At 41.0% G+C, this 14,496-nt stretch overlaps 1 non-coding gene across 1 annotated transcript; it reads right to left on the bottom strand.

Annotated features, from left to right (window-relative positions):
* Positions 1-1,734: 1,734 nt before the first annotated feature.
* On the bottom strand, positions 1,735-1,872 carry LOC114807700. Its single transcript, XR_003755775.1, has one exon. It is a non-coding gene; the product is annotated as a small nucleolar RNA SNORA7 (small nucleolar RNA).
* Positions 1,873-14,496: the final 12,624 nt, after the last annotated feature.

The raw sequence follows: 14,496 nt of genomic DNA, 5'->3' as shown, positions 1-14,496 counted from the left end.
TCTGCATCACTCTGATTTGCTCCCTTTATTCATCCCCCCCTCAGATACGTACATATCTGTAATTTATTTATATTAATGTCTATCTTCCCCTCTAGACTGTTAGCTTGTTATAGGCAGGAAATGTGTCTACCAACTCTGCTGTATTGTACTCTCCCAACCACTTAGTACAGTTTTCTGCATGCTGTAAGTGCTCAATAAATTCAATTGATTGATTGAAGGGTATTTATTGAGTCCTTCCTGCATGCAGAACACTGTACTAAGCAATTAGGAGAGTACAGTAAAGCAGAGTTGACAGAAATGTTCCCTGCCCGCAATGAGCTTACAGTCGAGAAACCACATAACACTGGAGTCTCTTTATTTTTCTGGTATAGGAGTGAAAAGGAATCATCTGGGCCTCACTCTGTGGCTAATGCTTATCTTTCAGACCTGGGAAGCAGTAAGGGCCGACGGGAAGTATGATGGCACAGGAGCTATGCAGCTTCTTCATCCCTGCCCACAAGTGCTTACAGTCCTTTGGGAGTGGGCCAATCTGATTAGCCTGCATCTGTCCCAGGATTTTGCACAGGGCTTGGCACATGGTGCTTATTTTCATTACTGTTATTTCTTATTATTATTATTACTAGTAGTAGTAATAAAGCATGCCAGCTCATAGATCTAGCTCATACCCAGATCTAGCATCTACACTGCAAAACCATATATTTGCAACATTCATAATCTTCATTCAACCTGATCAGAGGAAACTGTCAGATCATGGAAATACCTTATCCGGAGCTAGGAGTTTGGATCTTCCCTCGTTATCTGGAGAGTAAATCTGCACTACATCACAATTACCCAGTTTTCCTTTCATATAGCTTCTGAGTTTTTTTCTGAAAAACAGCTGACTTGGTTTCCAGCTGGTGCCAAATCTGTTTCTAAAAGTAGAACCCTTTTGGTGAAAAGTATCTGATTTCGCTGTCTATCCAAAAAACAATTCAACGATAGAATTTTCCGAATACTCTTCCTATTTAAGTTGCAATGTAAGATGCAGCCTGAGTATGGACAAGCGTTTTATGGGATGATAGTAACATTATCTATTTCAGAATGCAAGCCAGAAGTTGGAATCATATCTGTTAAATTTGCATTGTCCTGTGTCCCACAGATACCATGTGCAGGAGATGATACTGATGGACTCCTGGTTGATGCATATGATTATAACCCACTTCCCTGAATAAGATAGTGTATAAAGACTGATGAATGGTCTAAAAAAAACCCGAAGTAACATATGAGTCTGCACCAGGGAAGCCATACACACAATCAAAAATGTATATTGGCAAAACAGCTGGCACAGAATTCCATTACCCAGGCAGCTGACAAACTAATAATGCAACAATTAGGGAAGGAAGTAGAAAACAAAATCGAGGAGGCCAAACTCATCATTTGGGAGACTGTTGATCTACATCTGTTTGCCCTGGGCTCCTCCACTGACACTCCATCCCACTTCTTAGCAGTTCCATCAGCACCATTTACAGGACTTGTATTATGCTGTCAAGCCATCTCTGACCCGCAACGACTCCATGGACACATCTCTCCCAGAATGCACCACCTCCATCTGCAATAATTCGGGCAGTGCCTCCACAAAGTTTTCTTGGTTAAAATCTGGAAGTGGTTTACCATTGCCTTCTTCTGACCAGTAACCTTGAGTCTCTATCCTTGACTCTCTCCCGTGACACTGCTGCCCAGCACAGGGGAGTTTTGACTTGTAGCAGATTGCCTTCCACTCACTAGCCACTGCCCAAGCTAGGAATGGAATAGGTATGCCTCTGTTTGATTCACCCTCTCATAGCCGAGACTGGTAGAGTACTGGAAACTCTCAAGGTGAGATCCTGAAAGGGGCATATGGGACTTACTCGACATCAAATCGAAAAGACAGAGTAATAAAGTCTTAAGTTGAAGTCAGTCTTCCAGCACTGGAGCTTTTCTTACATCAAAACAGCTATGCAGTGCTAGACGGAAGATGTAGGATATTGAGCTACAGTAGGATAATAATTGTGGCATTTCTTAAGCATTTACTATGAGCCAGGCACTAAGCGCTGGGGTGGACACAAGCAAATTGGGTTGGACACAGTCCCTGTCCCACTTGGGGCTCACAATCTTAATCCTCGTTTTACAGATGAGAGAACTGAGGCACAGAGTAGTTAAGTGATTTGCCCAAAGTCACCCAGCAGAAACCTGGCAGAGCCAGGATTAGATCCCATATCTTTCTGATTCCCAGGCCTGTGCTCTACACCACTAGGCAATGCTGCTGTATAGGGAGCTGAAGTTGGGAACCTGAAAGCAAGGAGGATGGAGGAAACATTTTAAGTACACAGTAAAACAAAGTCTCAGATAATATTGCATCCCAGCTGAAAAGTGGGAGTCAATTATTGAGCAGCTCTTTTCAAGCAGAAGTGCCTTTAAGAGTAGGGAGACAACGAGGCAAAAGAAAATCAGGGATAGGCATCATAAACAACAAACATAATAGCATAAGAGACAATATTTATGTGTTCCCTACATGTCCTCTAGACTGTAAGCTAGTGGGCTGGGAGTGTGTTTGTTACATTATTGTGTTGTACCCTCCCAGGCACTTAGTACAGTGCTCTGCACACAGTAAGTGCTCAGTAAATATGACTGATGGTTTGACTGATCAGACCTGGCCTTTTCAGCATTGCCCTTTTCAGTCACACACATACACACACACAATACCTAGGGTGAATTTCAACATCAGTGCCATCTTCTTCAAACACAAAGGACATTTACATATGTATTTATTCATATATACTATGAATAAGTAGTGGCCTCTCAAAGGTCAGAAATGATCTCCTTCTTGCCAAATCAAATGGCCTCTACTCCAGCCTAATTATCCTCAACCTCTCAGCTGGCCTTTGACACTGTCGACCACCCCCTTCTTCCAGAAATGTTATCCAACCTTGGCTTCCCTGACACCGACCTCTCCTGGTTCTCCTCTTATCTCTCTGGCTGCTTGTTCTCAGTCTCTTCCGTGGGCACAGTTAGGATGTGGGAGTCCCTCAAAATTCAGTTCTGGGACCTCTTCTATTCTTCATCTACACCAACTCACTTGGAGAACTCATAGGCTCACATCACTTCAACTACTACCTCTATGCAGACGATTCCCAAATCTACCTCTCCATCCCTGATCTCTCTCCCTCCCTGTCGTTTCACATGTCTTCCTGCCTTCGAGACATCTATCTCTTCTTGGATGTTCTGCCATCACCTCCAGCTGAACATGTCAAAAACAGAGCGCCTTATCTTCTCACCCAAACCCTGCCCTTCCCCTGACTTTCCCATCACTGTAAAATCTGCCCTTTCCTCTCTATCCAAACTGCTACCATGTTAATCCAAGCACTTATCCTTTCATGACATGAGTACTGCATTGGCTTCCTTGCTGACCTCCCTGCCTCCTGTCTCTTCCGACTCTAGTCCACACTTCACTCTGCTGCCCGGCTCATTTTTCTACAAAAACATTTAGTCCATGTTTCCCCACTCCTCAAGGTACTCCAGTGGTTGCCTATCTCTTAAACACTTAACTATCTCTACAGCCTCCCACATCAAACAGAAACTCCTCCTCATCACTTTAAAGCACTCAATCACCTTGCCCTGTCCAATCTCACCTTGTTGCTTTCCTACTACAACCCAGCCCACACACTTCACTCCTCTAATGCCAACCTACTCACTAAACCTCTGTCTCATCTATCTCACCTCTGACCTCTCACCCATGTCCTGCCTCTGGCCTGGAACGCCCTCCCTCTTCATATCTGACAGACAATTACTCTCACTGTGGACAGGGAATGTATACTGTACTCTCCCAAGTGCTTAGTACAGTGCTCTACACATGGTAAGCACTCAATGAATACAGTTGATTGATCGATATATACTAGGTGCTGAAGTGGCGGTTGCTTCATTGTGCTTTTGATTGTAGATTTTGGGACTTAAACTGGCTGGGACTGTTAGACATCTTTCTTTCTAATACATTAACACATTTTGGGAAACAATTTTCTGATCATTAGATTGAATAATTTTCTCTCTGTCAGCCACATCATGTGGGAGACAATTTGAGAAACAACTTCGAAGTGAGTTCCTCTTAAGATAATGAGAAGCCATATTTTTACCTTTCTAGGAAAAATCAGTGTAGAAATAAAAAAGCCAAATTGATGCTAAAAAGCGTGAATGAAGACATTTGGTTAATTTGAACAGATAATGAATATTTAATACTAAATGTTTTGCCTAGCCACTCTGCAGAGTGTTACCTTATCTAAGTTTCTATGATTAAATGGCAGTAGATAGCATTTGAATTGGTGTCTGGAAGATTTCATTACCATTTCTCAGAACATTATGGAAAGTATGAGATACGTTCTCTGACCTTTTAGGAAACATTGCATTCTACAATGAAACATAATACAAGCAACAATGATTTTCTTCCCTATCGTTACCTGAACTATTATCTGAGTAGCAGTTTGACCTAGTAGAAAGAGCACTGGCTTGAGAGTCAGAAAACCTGGGTTCTAATCCCAGCTCTTCAATTACTTGCTGTGTGACTTTGGGCAAGTCACTTAACTCAGTTTCCTCATCAGTAAAATGGGGATTCAATTCCTGTTCTCCCTCCTACTTAGGCTATGACCCAAGGTGGAACCGGGACTGTGTCCAATCTGATTATTCTTTATCTACCCCAGCTCATACTCAGTACTTGGCACATAGTAAGCACTTAACAAATATCACAATAATCATTATTATTGCCTCTTTCACATTTCTTTTCTTTCAGTACTCCCCCTCCTCCAAAGCCTTATTAAAATCACATCTCCTCCAAGAGGCCTTCTACAACTAAACCTTAATATCCCCTACTCCTTCTCCCTTCTGCATCACCTTGCACCTGGATTTTGACCTTTTATGCAATGTACCCTCAGCCCCAGAGCATGTATGTACTTGTCTGTAATTCATTGTAATGTCCATCTCCTCCACTAGACTGTAAGCTCCTTGTGGGCAGGAAACATATCTACCAAATCTGTTATATTGTACCCTCTCGAGCGCTTAGTACAGTGCTCTGGATACAGTAAATGCTCAATAAATACAACTGACTGATTAATTGATTGAGAGTAAAGAGCCTCTTCTCCCTTGTGGTCTCCTGTCCCCCGCTCCATGCTTCACTATGAAACAATCTGCAGTCCAAAGCTTCCTCTCAGAGTCTAAACTTACATTGCTAAAGGCAAGCGGCCTACTTAGATGGTACAAGACATGGGCGGTAGTAGCCTAGAAGGATATGATTTTTCTATTCAGTGTAATCTTGATAACACCGTGAACCTAAGGCTTGGAGTTTTTTCATGAAAAAACATTTGAAGTTGGCATTGTTTAAAAATGGAAACATGGCAAGTGATTTTCCACATTTGTTTCCACCACTAGTGAGCTTCATTGTAATTTTTTTTTCTAAAGCCAACTGAAATCAATTTGTTTGTTATTTGTGAAAGAGAGCGAGAACAAAGAGCCCTTGGGGAGCTCTATTTGCCTTGAAGTACATTTTGTCCATAGACCATTCCATGGGCTGGAATAAACTGTGAATAGAAAACCAACTTTAATATTTACAAATACTTTTCTCTCTCAGGTTGCTGCCCCCAAATGGTACCAAGTGCTTAGTGAATCCAAGGGATTGGATTGAAAGCCACGCAAAAATGTTGGCCACTAGAACACTTAATGACTGGCAGATGCTCAAAACTAATAATACATTCCCTGCTACCATTAAATTCCAACAACTTTAAAACTCAAAATGAGTACAAATTACCTTCTAATGGGTACAAGGTCCAAAAATAATTTAGAGCTGACAGATGCAAAATGTTTTTGATGTTATAGGTTCATGATTTTAAAAGATAAGAGGTAGCCATGAATTAGAAAGTGTGTGATTTTGCGTTTGTTGATTCAGTCACATGTGGCCATCCAGGGCTCTCCAGTCAAAATGATTTTCATGGAGGTAATTTGATTTTAAAAAGCTGGATATTTATCTGGCTCCAGTCAAACTGAGGCTTCCTCAATTTAACTGAACAGTATAAGACATTACTAAAAGATCCATGCATGAAGCCAGATCCTTGATTGATGACGTATTTTTCACTCGCAACCTGGAAAACATAATATGGGATTCCCACATTGGTATACTTATTTTTCAAGTCTACACGGGCATATTACAAGGCATTAACTATCCATACCCTTTATGCTAATTGGAATATATTTAATCCCACAATCCCTCCCAGGATTTGTCTCCCTGAGCAAAACCAATAATCAGAGATACTGTTCCTATTGCTCTGTGTCAAATTTACCAGCCCCCATGAACACTGCCTTCCCTACTTTATTAGAAATGTACAATTGTGAAAAATTTGAAAATGACTTTTTAAGCTTAGACCAGGTACTAATATGGAAATCATACCAATGACCTCACCACCAGCCTTACACCAATGCTATGCAAGAGCTGAGTTTATTTTAAGATATTTGTTAATAATAATAATAACGGTATTTGTTAAGTGCTTACTCTGTTCCAGGTACTGTACTAAGTACTGGGGCAGGTACAAGCTAATCAGTTTGGACACAGTTATTTATTAGCATATAAACCTCAGTAGTGGGGTGAGGCATAGTCATCAAATTAGGAGAGATTTGGTGGTGTGATCTATCTGCTTTGAATGTACCACATTTTCTTTGTTTATGCCAGACTTTGTGAAACGTGATAAGAAACAGCAAAATTGAACCTCAGCTTTTTCAATATATGTCAGCAGATGGTTTGGGGCCTGGCTAGCATACAAAGGTGAATTGTCTGCTTTTTCATCCCCACTCATGGGCACAGGTCACAGTAGAATCTGAGCCTTAAGATTAACCTGACAAACAAAAATTGGCACTCTCCTCAAATTAATATCTTAAGTAGGATTATGGAATATCAACAGCTAGCTCAGTGTTAGTACAACCTAGATCAGTTAATCTGAAGAGCAAACTTTATCTCACTCTGAGAAAATGTAATTCTTAAATGCAAGCAAAGGCCACTCAGATCTTTGGGCTATTTAGCTTTCTAGACAAAATACTCATAGGCTCACTACAAACAGATAACTGATTACTGAAATATACAAATGCCATGTGCAACTTCTTTTAAAACAAACTAGGTGCAAATACACCATTTCCCATGCATAGCGTTTTTGCTGCTTTTGTCCATATTACAGTCTCAGGAGTGTACCGATAAATAAAAAACCTGTCTCCCTTGTAATTCCTTGAGTTCCTGAGCTCCTTGAGGGCAAACACAATGGCTACTATAAGTTATTGAAACTCCCTAATATCCATCATGTTACTCTGCATGGTTAGTGATGACCAGTGATGTGACTAGAAGTGAGGGCTTCCCTCCATGAGTTTATGCAGAGGTAGGAATTAGGTAACCCCTGTATTGTGCATAAGGGCCCTAAGCATCCATCCTAAGAACAATGTGCTCCCCTCACTCCCAACCACCTTCAGATCCTTGTATTAATCAATCATATTTACTGAGTGCTTACTGCACTAAGTGCTTGGGACAGCACTGTGTAACAGAGTCGGGAAACGCGTTCCCTAGCCACAACGAGCTTACAGTCTAGAGGGGGAGACAGACATTAATATAAATAAATAAATTATAGGTACATACCTAAGGGCTGTGGGGCTTTGGGAGATGAACAAAGGGTGACACAGAAGGGAGTGGGAGAAGAGAAAACCAGGGCTTAGTCAGGGAAGCCTCTTGGACAAGATATGCTTTTGATAAGACTTTGAAAATGGGGAGCATGATCGTCTGTTGGATATGAAGAGGGAGAGCATTCTAGACTGTGAGCCCGTTGTTGGGTAGGGATTGTCTCTATCTGTTGCCGAACTGTACTTTCCAAGCGCTTACTACAGTGCTCTGCACACAAGTGCTCAGTAAATATGATTGAATGAACGAATGAATGAATGTTACAGGCCAGAATCAGGCTGTGGGTGAGAGGTTGGTGGCAAGGTAGATGAGATCGAGATGCAGGGAGTAGGTTGGTGTTAAAGCAGTGTGGCTTAGTGGAAAGAGCCCGAACTTGGGAGTCAGAGGACGTGGGTTCTAATCCCGGCTCTGCCACCTGTCTGCTGTGTGATCGTGGACAAGTCACTTCACTTCTCTGGGCCTGAGTTCCCTCATCTGGAAAATGGGGATTAAGACTGTGAGGCCCACGTGGGACAACCTGATTGCCTTGTATCTACCCCAGTGCTTAGAACAGTGCTTGGCACATAGAAAGTACTTAAATATAATTAAAGGAGTGAAGTGTGCGGGCAGGAATGTAGTGTGAAATCAGGGAGATGAGGTGATTGAGTGCTTTAAAGACAATAGTAAGGAATTTCTGTTTAATATGGAGGTGGATGGGCAACCACTAGAGGATCTTGAGGAGAGGGGAAAACATGGACTGAACAGTTTTGTAGAAAAATGAATCAGGCAGTAAAGTGAACTATGGACTGGAGTGGGGAGAGCAAAGAGGTAGGCTGGTCAGCAAGGGGGCTGATGCAATAACTAAGGCAGGATAGGAAGAGTGACTGTATTATCGTGGTATCAGTTTGGATGGAGTGGAAAGGGTGACCTTGTAGGGGCATGTGAGGGTGGGGTTAGTTTTCAGAATCTACCTACCCCCAGTACACACTTATTTCAAAGGTAGAATGGGAGGGGAGAGGTCTGAGTATTCTTTGTGGTGCCAGAAATGGTTTGGTTGACCCTTCTGGATCTGCAAGCAGAAAATCAACATACGTCATCCATTCAGAAACATTTCAGGACCTGAGGTTTCAATTATTGAGTGTGTATTTCCAATGAAGTTATTCCTGTCTACTGTGTATATTTTAGATTTGTTTATGGTCAAGATATAGATGAAATGATGAATCTTAACACATTATTTTTCCAATAATAACCTAAGATCTTAGCAAAACATTGCTAGAATAAAGAGGAGAAGCCCTGTGTAGGCAGAATAATATTTTGTTGTAACACTCAACCCCAACGAAACTTCAGAAAGGAGGTTGGAATCGGTTTCCAAAAAGGACTAAAAGGAATGTACGATCTTGCTTGGGCTTTGAATTCTTAAAACAGTATCAAAATCTGCAACTCAGCATCCTCATAGAGGCCCTAATTAAATGTTTACCCAAGAGTGGTGTGGGGGATGAGGGTTCAAGTCTACTGAAACAGACTGGAGGAGTTAGGAAAGTTAAGTCGAAACACGTTATTCCAAATAAGTAATCAGAGAAACTTGTTCACAGAATACTGAATAATTATTGTCATGATAGGAACAGGATGAAAGCCCTTACTAGGAAATCCCAGGATGTTTCAGTTAGCAAAAGAAGAGATTGGGGAAAACCTTACGTGAAGAGATGAATCGACACTTGGGGATCACAAACTGCTAGAGTCAAGAAGAAGCAAGTAGTTAGGGGGCCAAGCAAGGGGAAACAGCATGACCTAGTGGATAGAGCACGGGCTTGGGATTCAGAAGGACGTGGATTCTAATCCTGGCTCCACCATTTGTCTGCTGTGTGACCTTGGGCAAACACTTCACTTCTCTGGGCCTCAGTTATTTCATCTGTAAAATGGGGATTGAGACGGTGAGCCACAGGTGGGATATGGACTGTGTGCAACTTGATTAGCTTTTATCTACCCCAGAGCTTAGTACAGTGCCTGGCACATAGTAAGCGCTTAACATATACTACAAAAAATACAAAAAAAATGGAGGCCCAACAAAGGCAGGCTCTACTACTTTTTATGAATAGATAAGATGGGAACCACAGTAGAGTGGATACCCTTTGAGGATGTGACAGAAAGATCAAGTGTCCTCAGGTGTATGCCCAGGTAGAAAAGTTTTATTATATTAGAAAAAAGCATATGTTTACTTTTATATTCACAGTATCAAGGATACACTCAAGGGTGAGTTATTCTTTGTATTATGAAGTGGGATGGAACCTGCTTTACTCTCAAGAAAGCATTTCTAGTTTATATTGATTAAGGAGTCAATTTAGAAACAGCAGCAATTTTACATAAGACTGCATGGAAAGCAGATCCATAATAATCATCAAAATATTTATTAAGTGCACATTAGGTGCCAGAGTTAATTCATTCAATCACATTTATTTAGCGCTTACTGAGTGCAGAGCACTGTACTAAGCTCTTGGAATGTACAATTCGGCAACAGATAGAGACAATCCCTGCCCAACAACAGACTCACAGTTCAAAGTTCTGTGCTAAATGCTAGGGTAGATATAGATGATCAGATTGGACACCATTCTCCATCCAATTTAGGTCTTACAATCTAAGAGGAAGGGAAAACAGGTATCTTATTCCCATTTTACAGATGAGGAACTGAGGAGGTGATCAAGGTCATCCAAGGCCAAGAGGACTAGAACTAACATTCCTCCAAGCATCCTGTCACCACTGTCTGAGACCCTAGACTAGCTGGACAAACCATTGGTCTGGTTGAGAAATGACACTGCCCTGGTCTTTGTTTCCTGTAACTGTCCTCTGGCTTTCCTCCTCACTTTCGATTTCCTCCTCACTCTCCAGGAACCTTGGGAAGGAATCAAAGGAAATAGGGATTTTGTAGAACTGTGAGAAGAGGTAAAACAACTTTCTCTAGGGTACTAGCCATATGAAATACCTGGATGATCAAAGCCTAACTAGATTTTGGCCTGAATTATTTCAAATTTCCAGCCAAATGCTCTGTTGACCTTAAATTATGAGATAATTGAAGCCAACGTGTATTTGCGGGTCTCAGTTATGCAGTTAATTTGAGTATGGGTACACACAGTCACAGTCATCCCTAGAACCACCTACTCCATCCCCCTCTTGAGGAGCACCAGCCACATGAAGACAGGCCTTGGCAACAAGCAGCCCTCTCCACAGACAAGTCTGCTAGGGAAAACGTTTAGGCTAGTGACTGAAACGGCAGCTGACACTGTTTCTAACTTTTGGGAGGACTCAATAATTTCCCTGGGTAGCCTAAAGAAGTACTGTCATTTACTAAATTGGCACCTCAGTGGCTTCCAAGTCTTCATGAACCTCCATAAGTGCCTCATTCACTTTCAGAGAGTGTATGCCTGATGAATTTACACACACTAGGAATAATGAGGATCTTGCGAGTTGCTCATAGAATCCTAATTTTAGGATTTCCCATTTGTTTCCATTTTGATTCAAGACTCTGAACGGTCACGAGAATGAGCTGTCAATCCCCTGGAACCATCCTGCCAATTCCTCGAACATCCTCTGTTGGGCTTTCCCTACATAAACATAGCTTGCTTAGTTCAGGAAGTCTAACGCATGGGTCTGAGGGAGCTGGGAGCTAAGGGAAGGGAACTGAGAAATGGGGAACTGTTCTGCCGTCTCCTTCTATATTCCCATCGGGCTCTCATCACAGGAGGCTTTGCCATAGCTAGGAGGATGTGGAGACATATGGGCTCATTGAGCCTTTAAATTGGCTTGATTACAATTGAGTGAGTTCTGCGATTTTAAAGGCCATTTGCTAATAAGCTGGATCCCATGGAGTGGTCTAGACTTATTTCATAACAAAAGCTACTTGTTCTCCCGGGTTTGGATTTTGAATCTATCTAAATTCTGTTATTTTGAAAAGCAGTGAGGCAAACATCCTGATACAGATGAGATTAACATTAATGTGTGTCGAGGTTTATCTGCAAAAGCAAAGAAAGTGAAAAATGAGTATTTGTAGGAAATTTATTGGCATCACTTTTACAACAGCATTCACTAAAGCAGAACAATGTGAATCCAATCTTATTTTAGGAAATTCACAAACCAGTAATTTACATGAAAAGATGTTTTTAACGATGGCATTGAAGCATAGTGTGACTTCTTAAAGTATTAGTGCCAGTGTAAACCAAATTTGGGACAAAGTAAATATTTTCCAATGTTAAAGCATCTATTGGACTATCTGTGTCTAGGAAATGGACCACAGAATCCTTGGATTAAGTTAATTTCCAGGCCTTTCCATCGAGAATCCAAATACTATGCAAACTGTAGAGGAGATTTCAGAAGTGAAGTCAGAATGAGAAAGTTTGCTTTGTGGAAATAGGACTACTCAAAATGAAAGAGTGCTTCTTCTTTAATGATTCCCCCCCACTGACCTGGAGGTTTTCTCACTTGAGTGCAATTGGAAGTAAGAAATTGGCTATAGCTGTTCTCCTTGATGGCCTCTTGGCTCCTTCCCACTCCTCATCTTCAGTTCTTTTCACCTCCCCCTGGCTTTTGTTAGCTTTTCCACCAAATGATTTCAGTTTTATAACTCTCCATCTCCTTCCCTTTCCATTTTGTTTAGAGTTCTATAGCAAGTTGGTTCTATGATAAAAGCTTGTAAACTGGCAAAGTACAGATTTAGGCCTTGAGAAGATCCTAGAGAGATAGGCTAGAAAGTCATGAGAAGTCATGGTTTAGGACACAGGCACCAGGGAAGCCCGGGAAGATTCCAAGGACTGCTGAGGAGGGTGGAGGGAATAGCTTCAGGATTGTTGGAATTTGCCTTTTAGACAGGTTTGTTTAGCTTGATATAAGAACCCTAGTCTTCCATGAACATCCATCATCTGGCTTCACTTCTAGAGAGCTCTTATGTCAAAGCGGGATTTTTGTCAGGTAGAAATAAAATGGAAAGAAAGTGGAAAGAAAAGATGGTGTTAAGCATTAATCCTTTCTCATTCTCAGGCTCTTCTAAAGCAGGGGATCAGGGGTTTCAACATGGACCATAAATAAATCCAGTCAGCTCACTATTATCTGTGAGGGTTACCTTCTGAAAGTGCTGCAGTCAAGTGCCCTATAGTGACAGAATCACTCCAACATATAGCTTGTCTCTTCTAGGGCCTCAACTAGTATGGCAATTTTTTTATGAATGACTGCATTAATAATAATATGGCCATTTGTATTCAGATTCCAGCTACCTCACCTTTAGGGACCTTTTGTCGCACTGACTTGATTCATTATTAGTCTAACTAACAAGGTTCCAGTTTCTCAATATCAGTCTCCCACTTAGTTCTAATTTGTAACATCACAACCTTTGCTTAACCTCAGATGTGAGGAAGCTTTGCTGATTCTCCCCAAGTTGGAAAAATGGCATTAATTTTTAAATGCTGATTTAGATGAGGGAAAGGAAAACCCTTAAAAGGCCTCACAGATCCAGGGAATTTGGTGAGAGTAGAGCAATTGAATCTATGTATCAAGCAACATGAAGAAAATCTTCCTTGTCCATCTTTTTCTCCCCCGGAACACTGCTTAGAGAATTGAAAATCAGATCTCTGTTATGTTAGAGGTTGGTGTCCCTGATGCCTCTCCCTTGAAGTAAATTGGAAATTTTCAAATAGCTTGGAAAATTGTGCAAATAATTGCACAGATTGCAGTCAGAAAGGTGACTCCACTTGCAGCTTAGAGTATGGTTTTGATAAGGCAAAAACTTTTCAACCCGCTTATCTTATTCATTACGCCCACAAAATCCCTGAGCTAATCATAGCTCATGAAATCATGTTGTCAAAACAAAAAAGTTATGAAGTGATATAAACTTGAGATTATATCAATTGCAGCAGTCATTCAAGGTGGTAATTTAAATATTGAATTTGAGATAAATGTTTCCATTATTAGGTAGGCATCTTATTAAAAAAATAGAGTACTGAAAGAATTCCTGACATGCCATGTGATCAGATTTAAACAGGCTACATATGGGTGTTTTAGATTTGGCAGAAAGCTTAGCCTGAAAATATTTACATTCCAAATGGAAATTTCTTCCAAAGAAAGTTCTGTTGAACTTTTAATTTTTTTTGTTGTAGCTTAATATTTCCCAGACTGAAAGCACTCTTTCAAAATAAATACATGACATTTTGGCTCCACCTCAAACTCAAAATATGCTATCTCTTAAGGCACCCGAACCATTTCTAGTTTCTTGCTGGACTCCACTAGTTTCAGAGTTTGAGGGATTTAAGGCCTCTGTAGAATACACATACACACTGTAATTTATATTGGCACTAAAAAGAGTCACTATCTCTATACTGCATGGTCTCACTCAAATAACAAAAGCAGCAAACAGGACAACTCTCCAATCAAAGTAAAACATGACTGTGACTTGGAACAGAAGACATGGCATTAGCTCAAAATAATATTGTTGAAAGTCATACGTTACAGGGCCATGAACAGCTGCACTACACATGCTAAATCACACTTCCCTAAAAGAGACTGCGGGAGAAACCTTGATATCCCCTTTAACAAAGCTTCTATGTCTCAAAATTATCTTCTAGCTTTCTGAAACATCACCTAGAAAATTTCACAACCCCTCCCCAATTATATCTCCCCCTCCCCAAACCTAGCACTGCCCAGCTAGCTCCTATGAACAGAGGACCTTAATCTAATCTGGCTTTTTTTTCCTGCTCCAACTAACTATGTGAAACTATTAATGTGGGAAGAATAATTTGGGCTTGAGTAACGGCTTTGAAATGAGGAATTCA

The sequence above is a fragment of the Ornithorhynchus anatinus genome, chromosome X3 (assembly GCF_004115215.2).
Source record: "Ornithorhynchus anatinus isolate Pmale09 chromosome X3, mOrnAna1.pri.v4, whole genome shotgun sequence".
Lineage (NCBI taxonomy): Eukaryota > Metazoa > Chordata > Mammalia > Monotremata > Ornithorhynchidae > Ornithorhynchus > Ornithorhynchus anatinus.
Note: the sequence above shows the minus strand (reverse complement) of the source record. Positions and strands in the feature narration are given on the sequence as shown.